Source organism: Arachis hypogaea, chromosome 3 (assembly GCF_003086295.3).
Source record: "Arachis hypogaea cultivar Tifrunner chromosome 3, arahy.Tifrunner.gnm2.J5K5, whole genome shotgun sequence".
Lineage (NCBI taxonomy): Eukaryota > Viridiplantae > Streptophyta > Magnoliopsida > Fabales > Fabaceae > Arachis > Arachis hypogaea.
This window is the reverse complement of record NC_092038.1, coordinates 29,297,670-29,307,514: the sequence shown is the minus strand read 5'-3', so window position 1 is coordinate 29,307,514 and position 9,845 is coordinate 29,297,670. Positions and strand designations below refer to the sequence as shown.

General features: G+C 40.1%; 1 non-coding gene across 1 annotated transcript; it reads left to right on the top strand.

Annotated features, from left to right (window-relative positions):
- Positions 1-8,497: 8,497 nt before the first annotated feature.
- On the top strand, positions 8,498-8,605 carry LOC112792975 (small nucleolar RNA R71). Its single transcript, XR_003197691.1, has one exon. It is a non-coding gene; the product is annotated as a small nucleolar RNA R71 (small nucleolar RNA).
- The last annotated feature ends 1,240 nt before the right edge of the window (positions 8,606-9,845 follow it).

Here is a 9,845-nt window from a genome sequence, read left to right as displayed (position 1 = left end):
CAGGGTCTCAAATGCCTGCAGACACTGTGTGTCAAACACAAATGGTGTGTCCGCAGCTAGCAGGTTGCTCAAAGGTTTTGCAATTTTCGAAAAATCCTTTATAAACCTTCTATAGAATCCTGCATGCCCCAGAAAGCTTCTGATTGCCTTAACATTGGCAGGTGGTGGTAATTTTTCAATTACCTTTACCTTTACCTTATCCACCTCTATTCCCCTGCTTGAAATTTTGTGCCCAAGGACAATTCCCTCAGTCACCATAAAGTGACATTTCTCCCAGTTTAGAACCAGGTTAGTCTCTTGGCACCTTTTCAGGACAAGTGCTAGGTGGTCAAGACAGGAGCTGAATGAGTCTCCATATACTGAGAAGTCATCCATGAAGACTTCCAGGAATTTCTCCACCATATCAGAGAAGATGGATAACATGCATCTCTGAAAGGTTGCAGGAGCATTACACAGACCAAAAGGCATCCTCCTGTAGGCAAACACGCCAGAAGGGCAAGTAAATGCTGTTTTCTCTTGGTCCTGAGGATCTACTGCAATTTGGTTGTAACCTGAATAGCCATCCAAAAAGCAGTAATAATCATGACCAGCTAGTCTTTCTAGCATTTGGTCTATGAATGGTAAAGGAAAATGATCCTTTCTGGTGGCTGTATTGAGCCTTCTGTAGTCAATACACATACGCCACCCTGTGACGGTTCTTGTAGGAACCAGTTCATTTTTTTCATTATGAACCACTGTCATGCCTCCCTTTTTGGGGACAACTTGGACAGGGCTCACCCAGGGGCTATCAGAAATAGGATAAATAATCCCAACCTCTAGTAATTTAGTGACCTCTTTCTGCACCACCTCCTTCATGGCTGGATTTAGCCTTCTCTGTGGTTGGACCACTGGTTTGGCATTATCCTCCAACAGGATCTTGTGCATGCATCTAGCTGGGCTAATGCCCTTAAGATCACTTATGGACCACCCAAGAGCTGTCTTGTGTGTCCTTAGCACTTGAATCAGTGCTTCCTCTTCCTGTGGATTTAAAGCAGAGCTTATAATCACTGGAAAAGTGTCACCCTCTCCCAGAAATGCATACTTCAGGGATGGTGGTAGTGGTTTGAGTTCAGGTTTGGGAGGCTTATCCTCCTCCTGAGGAATTTTCGAAAATTCCTTTGTTTCCTCTTGTTCTTCTTGATCAGGCTGAGCATCCTTGAAGATGTCCTCAAGCTCTGATTCTAGACCTTCAGTCATATTGATCTCTTCCACCAAAGAGTCAATAATGTCAGCGCCCATGCAGTCATTTGGTGTGTCTGGATGCTGCATAGCTTTTACAGCATTCAACTTGAACTCATCCTCATTGACTCTCAGGGTTACTTCCCCTTTTTGTACATCAATGAGGGTTCGTCCAGTTGCTAGGAAAGGTCTTCCTAGAATTAGAGTTGCACTCTTGTGCTCCTCCATTTCCAGCACCACAAAGTCAGTTGGAAAGGTGAATGGCCCAACCTTGACAATCATGTCCTCTATTATGCCTGATGGATATTTAATGGAGCCATCAGCAAGTTGGAGGCATATCCGGGTTGGTTTGACTTCTTCAGTCAACCCAAGCTTTCTGATAGTGGATGCAGGTATTAGATTGATACTTGCTCCAAGATCACACAGGGATGTCTTGGTGCAAGCTCCTTCTAATGTGCATGGTATCATAAAGCTTCCTGGATCTTGAAGCTTTTCTGGTAAGCTTTGTAGAATGACTGCACTGCGTTCTTCAGTGAGAAATACTTTTTCAGTTTCTCTCCAATCTTTCTTATGACTTAAGATCTCCTTCATGAACTTAGCATAAGAAGGTATTTGCTCAAGTGCCTCTGCAAACGGAATCTTTATTTCAAGAGTCCTTAGATAGTCTGCAAAGCGGGCAAATTGCTTATCCTGTTCCGCTTGGCGGAGTTTCTGAGGATAAGGCATCTTGGCTTTATATTCTTCAACCTTAGTTGCTGTAGGTTTATTCCTTACAGAAGTGGTTGAAGAAGCCTTTTTAGAGGGATTACTGTCAGCACTCTCAGGTGTCTGATCCTCCCTTAGCGTCTGAACACCAGGATTGGGTGAAGATTGGGCGTTTAACGCCAACTTCTCTCCCTTCTCTGGCGTTTGAACGCCAGAATTGGGCAGGGAATGGGCGTTTAACGCCAGCTCTCCTCCCTTTTCTGGCGTTTGAACGCCAAAAGTGCTCCTTTCTGGGCTCTTACTGTCCTTAGAGGGATTCTGAACAGTGGTTTGGTTATCCTCTGTCAATTGTTCCTTGTTTGGCTTTTTGCTACTTTGAGCAGTGTTATTCAACGTCTTTCCACTCCTCAGTTGAACTGCTTGGCATTCCTCTGTTATCTATTTAGATATCTGCTGTTTTGCCTGATTCAATTGTAGTTCTATGTTCTTGTTAGCAATTTTAGTTTCTTGGAGCATCTCTTTAAATTCTGCTAATTATTTTGTCATCAGGTGCAATTGTTGATTAAGCTCAATCATCTGTTCTTGAGGATTAGGATCAGTGGCTACTGCCATGACTTCCTCTTTTGTAGAGAACTCATTGCTAGAGTATAAATGTTGATTTCTAGCAACAATGTCTATAAGCTCTTGAGCCTCTTCAATTGTCTTCCTCATGTGTATAGATCCACCAGCTGAGTGGTCTAAAGACATCTGAGCTTTTTCTGTAAGCCCATAGTAGAAGATGTCTAACTGCACCCACTCTGAAAACATTTCAGAGGGGCATTTTCTTAGCATACCTCTATACCTCTCCCAGGCATTATAAAGGGATTCATTATCCTCTTGTTTAAAGCCTTGGATGTCCAACCTTAGCTGTGTCATCCTCTTTGGAGGGTAAAAGTGATTCAGGAATTTGTCTGATAACTGTTTCCATGTCTTTATGCTTGCTGTAGGTTGGTTATTCAACCACCTCTTAGCTTGATCTTTTACAGCAAATGGAAATAGTAATAGTCTGTAGACATCCTGATCTACCTCTTTATCACGTACTGTGTCAGCAATTTGTAAGAATTGTGCCAGAAACTCAGTAGGTTCTTCCTGTGGAAGACCGGAATACTGGCAATTTTGCTGCACTATGATAATGAGATGAGGATTTAGCTCAAAGCTGCTTGCTTTAATGGGAGGTATACAGATGCTACTCCCATATGCAGCTGTAATGGGGTTAGCATATGACCCCAGAGTCCTTCTGGACTGTTCAATTCCACTTAGGTCCATGATGGAGAAAGGGAAATGATATGGATTGCAAGTAGATTAAAATTTTTTTTAAAATGACCGAAAATAATAAAATAAAACAAAAGGAAAATAAAATAAAATGTCGAAAACTAAAAGAAAATTAAAATCAAAGCAAATTGAAAACTAAATCAATCAACTAATCAAAAAGATTTTGGAATTGGCAATTAAAAAGATATGATTGAAAACTATTTTGAAAAAGATTTGATTTTCTTTTTTTGAAATGAGAAAAGAGAAAAACAACAAAATGACACCAAACTTAAAATTTTTAGAAAATCAAACACTAATTTTCGAAAATTTTAAGAGAGAAACACAAAAGGACACCAAACTTAGAATTTTTAGGGATCAAAAAGGGACTAAGGACATGCAAATTCGAAAATTAAAAGAAAAATAAAAGCATGCAATTGACACCAAACTTAAAATATGAAATTAGACTCAACTAAAAGACTCTAAACCAACAAAAATAAAACAGTCCTAATCTAAGCAACAAGATAAGCCGTCAGTTGTCCAAACTCGAACAATCCCCGGCAACGGCGCCAAAAACTTGGTGCACGAAATTGCAATCACACTTTTGCAACTCCGCACAACTAACCAGCAAGTGCACTGGGTCGTCCAAGTAATACCTTACGTGAGTAAGGGTCGATCCCACGGAGATTGTCGGCTTGAAGCAAGCTATGGTTATCTTGTAAATCTTAGTCAGGATATCAATAATTATCAGGGTTGATTGTGAGAAGTAAAAGAACATGAAATAAGTACTTGTTTTGCAGTAATGGAGAACAGGTTGAGGTTTTGGAGATGCTCCATCTTCTGAATCTCTGCTTTCCTACTGTCTTCTTCTTCAAGCACGCAGGGCTCCTTCCATGGCAAGCTGTATGTAGGGTTTCACTGTTGTCAATGGCTACCTCCCATCCTCTCAGTGAAAATGTTCAACGCACCCTGTCACGGCACGGCTATTCATCTGTCGGTTCTCAATCGGGTTGGAATAGAATCCAGTGATTCTTTTGCGTCTGTCACTAACGCCCAGCCCTCAAGAGTTTGAAGCTCGTCACAGTCATTCAATCATTGAATCCTACTCAGAATACCACAGACAAGGTTTAGACCTTTCGGATTCTCTTGAATGCCGCCATCAGTTCTAGCTTATACCACGAAGATTCTGATTAAAGAATCCAAGAGATATCTACTTAATCTAAGGTAGAACGGAGGTGGTTGTCAAGCACACGTTCATAGTTGAGAATGATGATGAGTGTCACGGATCATCACATTCATCCGGTTTAGGAACAAGTGATATCTTAGAATGGAAGCAAGCATGATTGAATGAAAAATAGTAGTAATTGCATTAATCCATCAAGACACAGCAGAGCTCCTCACCCCCAACCATGGGGTTTAGAGACTCATGCCATAGAAGATACAATGAGAAATGTGTAAAGTGTCATGAGGTACTGATACAATGTCAAAAGATCCTATTAATAGTGAACTAGTAACCTAGGGTATACAGAAATGAGTAAATGACGTAAAAATCCACTTCTGGGTCCACTTAGTGTGTGCTTGGGCTGAGCATTGAAGCTTTCATATGTAGAGACTTTTTCTGGAGTTAAACGCCAGCTTTTATGCCAGTTTGGGCGTTTAACTCCAATTTTTATGCCAGTTCCAGCGTTAAACGCTGGAATTCTGAAGCTGATTTGCAACGCCGGTTTGGGCCATTAAATCTCGGGCAAAGTATGAACTATTATACATTGCTGGAAAGCCCAGGATGTCTACTTTCCAACGCCGTTGAGAGCGCGCCAATTGGGCTTCTGTAGCTCCAGAAAATCCACTTCGAGTGCAGGGAGGTCAGAATCCAACAGCATCTGCAGTCCTTTTTAGCCTCTGAATCAGATTTTTGCTCAGGACCCTCAATTTCAGCCAGAAAATACCTGAAATCACAGAAAAACACAAAAACTCATAGTAAAGTCCAGAAAAGTGAATTTTAACTAAAAACTACTAAAAGTATACTAAAAAATAATTAAAATATACTAAAAACATACTAAAAACAATGCCAAAAAGCGTATAAATTATCCGCTCATCAACTTCCCATGATCATCAACAAGATGAACCGTCAGTTGTCCATACTCGAACAATCCCCGGCAACGGCGCCAAAAACTTGGTGGACGAAATTGTGATCCATATTCTTTTGTACTTGTATGAAATCATTATTGTGGCACCAGTTGAATTCACAACTCCGTTCAACTAACCAGCAAGTGTACTGGGTCGTCCAAGTAATAAACCTTACGTGAGTAAGGGTCGATCCCACAGAGATTGTTGGTATGAAGCAAACTATGGTTACCTTGTAAATCTCAGTTAGGCAGATTAAATTGGTTTATGGGTTTTCGAAAATTAATAATAATTGGAAAATAAAAGGGATAGAAATACTTATGTAATTCAATAGTGAGAATTTCAGATAGGTGTATGGAGATGCTGTGCTCCTCTTGAAACTCTACTTCACTACTCACTCTTCCTTCAATCCTTCTTACTCCTTTCCATGGCAAGCTGTATGTAGGGCATCACCATCATTGGTGGCTACTTTCAATCCTCTCGGGAAAATGATCCTATGCGCTGTCACTGCACGGCTAATCGTCTGTCGGTTCTCAATCAGGTTGGAATAGAATCCATTGATTCTTTTGCGTTTGTCACTAACGCCCAGCCTTCAGGAGTTTGAAGCTCGTCACAATCATTCAATACCGGAATCCTACTCGGAATACCACAGACAAGGTTAGACTTTCCGGATTCCCAGGATCCTACTCGGAATACCACAGACAAGGTTAGACTTTCCGGATCCTCATGAATACCGCCATCTATCTAGCTTATACCACGAAGATTCTGTTGGGGAATCTAAGAGATATGCGCCCGGCCTAAGGTAGAACGGAAGTGGTTGTCAGTTACGTACGTTCATAGGTGAGAATGATGATGAGTGTCACAGATCATCACATTCATCAAAGTTAAGTATAACGTATATCTTGGAATAAGAATAGAAGAGAATTGAATAGAAATTAATAGTGATTGCATTGAAACTTGAGGTACAGCAGAGCTCCACACCCTTAATCTATGGTGTGCAGAAACTCCACTGTTGAAAATACATAAGTAAAAGGTTCAGGCATGGCCGAATGGCCAGCCCCCTTGAGTGATCAAGAGACCGAATAATCAAAGGCTAAACAGTCAAGAGATTAAACTGTCAAAAGATTTCTAATACAATAGCTAATTGTTCTATTTATAATAAACTAGCTACTAGGGTTTACATGAGTAAGTAATTGATGCATAAATCCACTTCCGGGGCCCACTTGGTGTATGCTTGGGCTGAGCTTGATCTATCCACGAGCTGAGGCTTTTCTTGGAGTTGAACTCCAAGTTATGACGTGTTTTGGGCGTTCAACTCCGGATCATGACATTTTTCTGGCGTTTAACTCCAGACAGCAGCATGTACTTGGCGTTCAACGCCAAGTTACGTCGTCAATTTCCGAATAAAGTATGGACTATTATATATTGCTGGAAAGCTCTGGATGTCTATTTTCCAACGCCGTTGAGAGCGCGCCATTTGGAGTTCTGTAGCTCCAGAAAATCCATTTCGAGTGCAGGGAGGTCAGATTCCAACAGCATCAGCAGTCCTTTTGTCAGCCTTTTTCAGAGTTTTGCTCAAGTCCCTCAATTTCAGCCAGAATTTACCTGAAATCACAGAAAAATACACAAACTCATAGTAAAGTCCAGAAATGTGAATTTAACATAAAAACTAATGAAAACATCCCTAAAAGTAGCTCAAACTTACTAAAAACTACCTAAGAACAATGCCAAAAAGCGTATAAATTATCCGCTCATCAAAGGGTCTGCCAAGGATGATGGATTCATCCATGCACTTTCCAGTCTCTAGGACTATGAAATCAGCAGGGATGTAATGGTTTTCAACTTTTACCAGAACATCCTCTACAAGTCCATAAGCTTGTTTTCTTGAATTGTCTGCCATCTCTAGTGAGATTTTTGTAGCTTGCACCTCAAAGATCCCTAGCTTCTCCATTACAGAGAGAGGCATGAGGTTTATACTTGACCCTAGGTCACACAGAGCCTTCTTAAAGGTCATGGTGCCTATGGTGCAAGGTATTGAGAACTTTCCAGGGTCCTGTCTCCTTTGAGGTAATTTCTGCCTAGACAAGTCATCCAGTTCTTTGGTGAGCAAAGGGGGTTCATCCTCCCAAGTCTCATTACCAAATAACTTGTCATTTAGCTTCATGATTGCTCCAAGGTACTTAGCAACTTGCTCTTCAGTGATATCTTCATCCTCTTCAGAGGAAGAATACTCATCAGAGCTCATGAATGGCAGAAGTAAATCCAATGAAATCTCTATGGTCTCAATGTGAGCCTCAAATTCCCATGGTTCCTCATTAGGGAACTCATTGGAGGCCAGTGGACGTCCATTGAGGTCTTCCTCAGTGGCGCTCACTGCCTCTTCCTCCTCTCCGAATTCGGCCATGTTGATGGCTTTACACTCTCCTTTTGGATTCTCTTATGTATTTCTTGGAAGAGTACTCGGAGGGAGTTCAGTAACTTTCTTCCTCAGCTGACCCACTTGTGCCTCCAAGTTTCTAATGGAGGACCTTGTTTCAGTCATGAAACTTTGAGTGGTTTTGATTAGATCAGAGACCATGGTTGCTAAGTCAGAGTGGCTCTGCTTAGGATTCTCTGTCTGTTGCTGAGAAGATGATGGAAAAGACTTGCCATTGCTAAACCTGTTTCTTCCACCATTATTGTTGTTGAAACCTTGTTGAGGTCTCTGTTGATCCTTTCATGAGAGATTTGGATGATTTCTCCATGAAGGATTATAGGTATTTCCATAGGGTTCTCCCATGTAATTCACCTTTTCCATTGAAGGGTTCTCAGGATCATAAGCTTCTTCTTCAGATGAAGCATCCTTAGTACTGCCTGGTGCAGCTTGCATTCTAGACAGACTTTGAGAAATCATATTGACTTGCTGAGTCAATATTTTGTTCTGAGCCAATATGGCATTCAGAGTATCAATCTCAAGAACTCCTTTCTTCTGATTCGTCCCATTGTTCACAGGATTCCTTTCAGAAGTGTACATGAATTGGTTATTTGCAACCATTTAAATGAGTTCTTGAGCTTCTGCAGGCGTCTTCTTCAGATGAAGAGATCCTCCAGCAGAGCTGTCCAATGACATCTTGGACAGTTCAGACAGACCATCATAGAAGATACCTATGATGCTCCATTCAGAAAGCATGTCAGAAGGACACTTTCTGATCAATTGTTTGTATCTTTCCCAAGCTTCATAGAGGGATTCACCTTCCTTCTGTCTGAAGGTTTGGACTTCCACTCTAAGCTTACTCAATTTTTGAGGTGGAAAGAACTTTGTCAAGAAGGCATTGACTAGCTTTTCCCAAGAGTTCAGGCTTTCTTTAGGTTGTGAGTCCAACCATATCCTAGCTCTGTCTCTTACAGCAAAAGGGAATAGCATAAGTCTGTAGACCTCAGGGTCAACCCCATTGGTCTTGACAGTGTCACAGATTTGTAAGAATTCAGCTAAAAACTGATGAGGATCTTCCAATGGAAGTCCATGGAACTTGCAATTCTGTTGCATTAGAAAAACTAATTGAGGCTTAAGCTCAAAGTTGTTTGCTCCAATGGCAGGGATAGAGATGCTTCTCCCATAGAAGTCGGGAGTAGGTGCAGTAAAGTCACCCAGTACCTTCCTTGCATTGTTGGCATTGTTGTTGTTTTCGGCTGCCATGTCTTCTTCTTGTTTGAAGATTTCTGTTAGGTCCTCTACAGAGAGTAGTACTTTAGCTTCTCTTAGATTTCGCTTCAAGGTCCTTTCAGGTTCAGGGTCAGCCTCAACAAGAATGCTTTTGTCTTTGCTCCTGCTCATATGAAAGAGAAGAAAACAAGAAAATATGGAATCCTCTATGTCACAGTATAGAGATTCCTTGAGGTGTCAGGGAAAAGAAGAATAGAAGGGGGGTAGAAGAAGAAGAATTCGAACTTATCAAGATAGAGTTCGAATTGTTGATAGTGGAGGAGTGTCAGTCCACAAATAGAAGGATGTGAGAAGAGGGGAAGAAATTTTCGAAAATTAAAGTGAATTAATTAAAAGCAATTTTGAAAAATGGTAATTGATTTTCGAAAACTAAGATTGGGAAAGAAATTAAGTGAAATTTGAAAAAGATTTTGAAATTAGAAATTAAAAAGATATGATTGAAAACTATTTTGAAAAAGATGTGATTAAAAAGATATGATTGAAAAGTTTATGGTTTTAAAAAGATTTGATTAAAAAGATATGATTGAAAAAAAACAATTTAAAAAAAAGATTTGATTTTTAAAATTAATGACTTGGCTAACAAGAAATTTAAAAGATATGATTCAGACATTAAACCTTTCTTAATAGAAAAGGCAACATACTTGAAATGTTGAATCAAATCATTAATTGTTAGAAAGTATTTTTGAAAATGGAAAGAAATTGATGTTGAAAATATATGATTGAAAAGATATGATTTGAAAAAGATTTGATTTTGAAAAATTATGAAAACTTGAAAAAAATTGAATTAAAAACAGAATCTTCCCTCTTG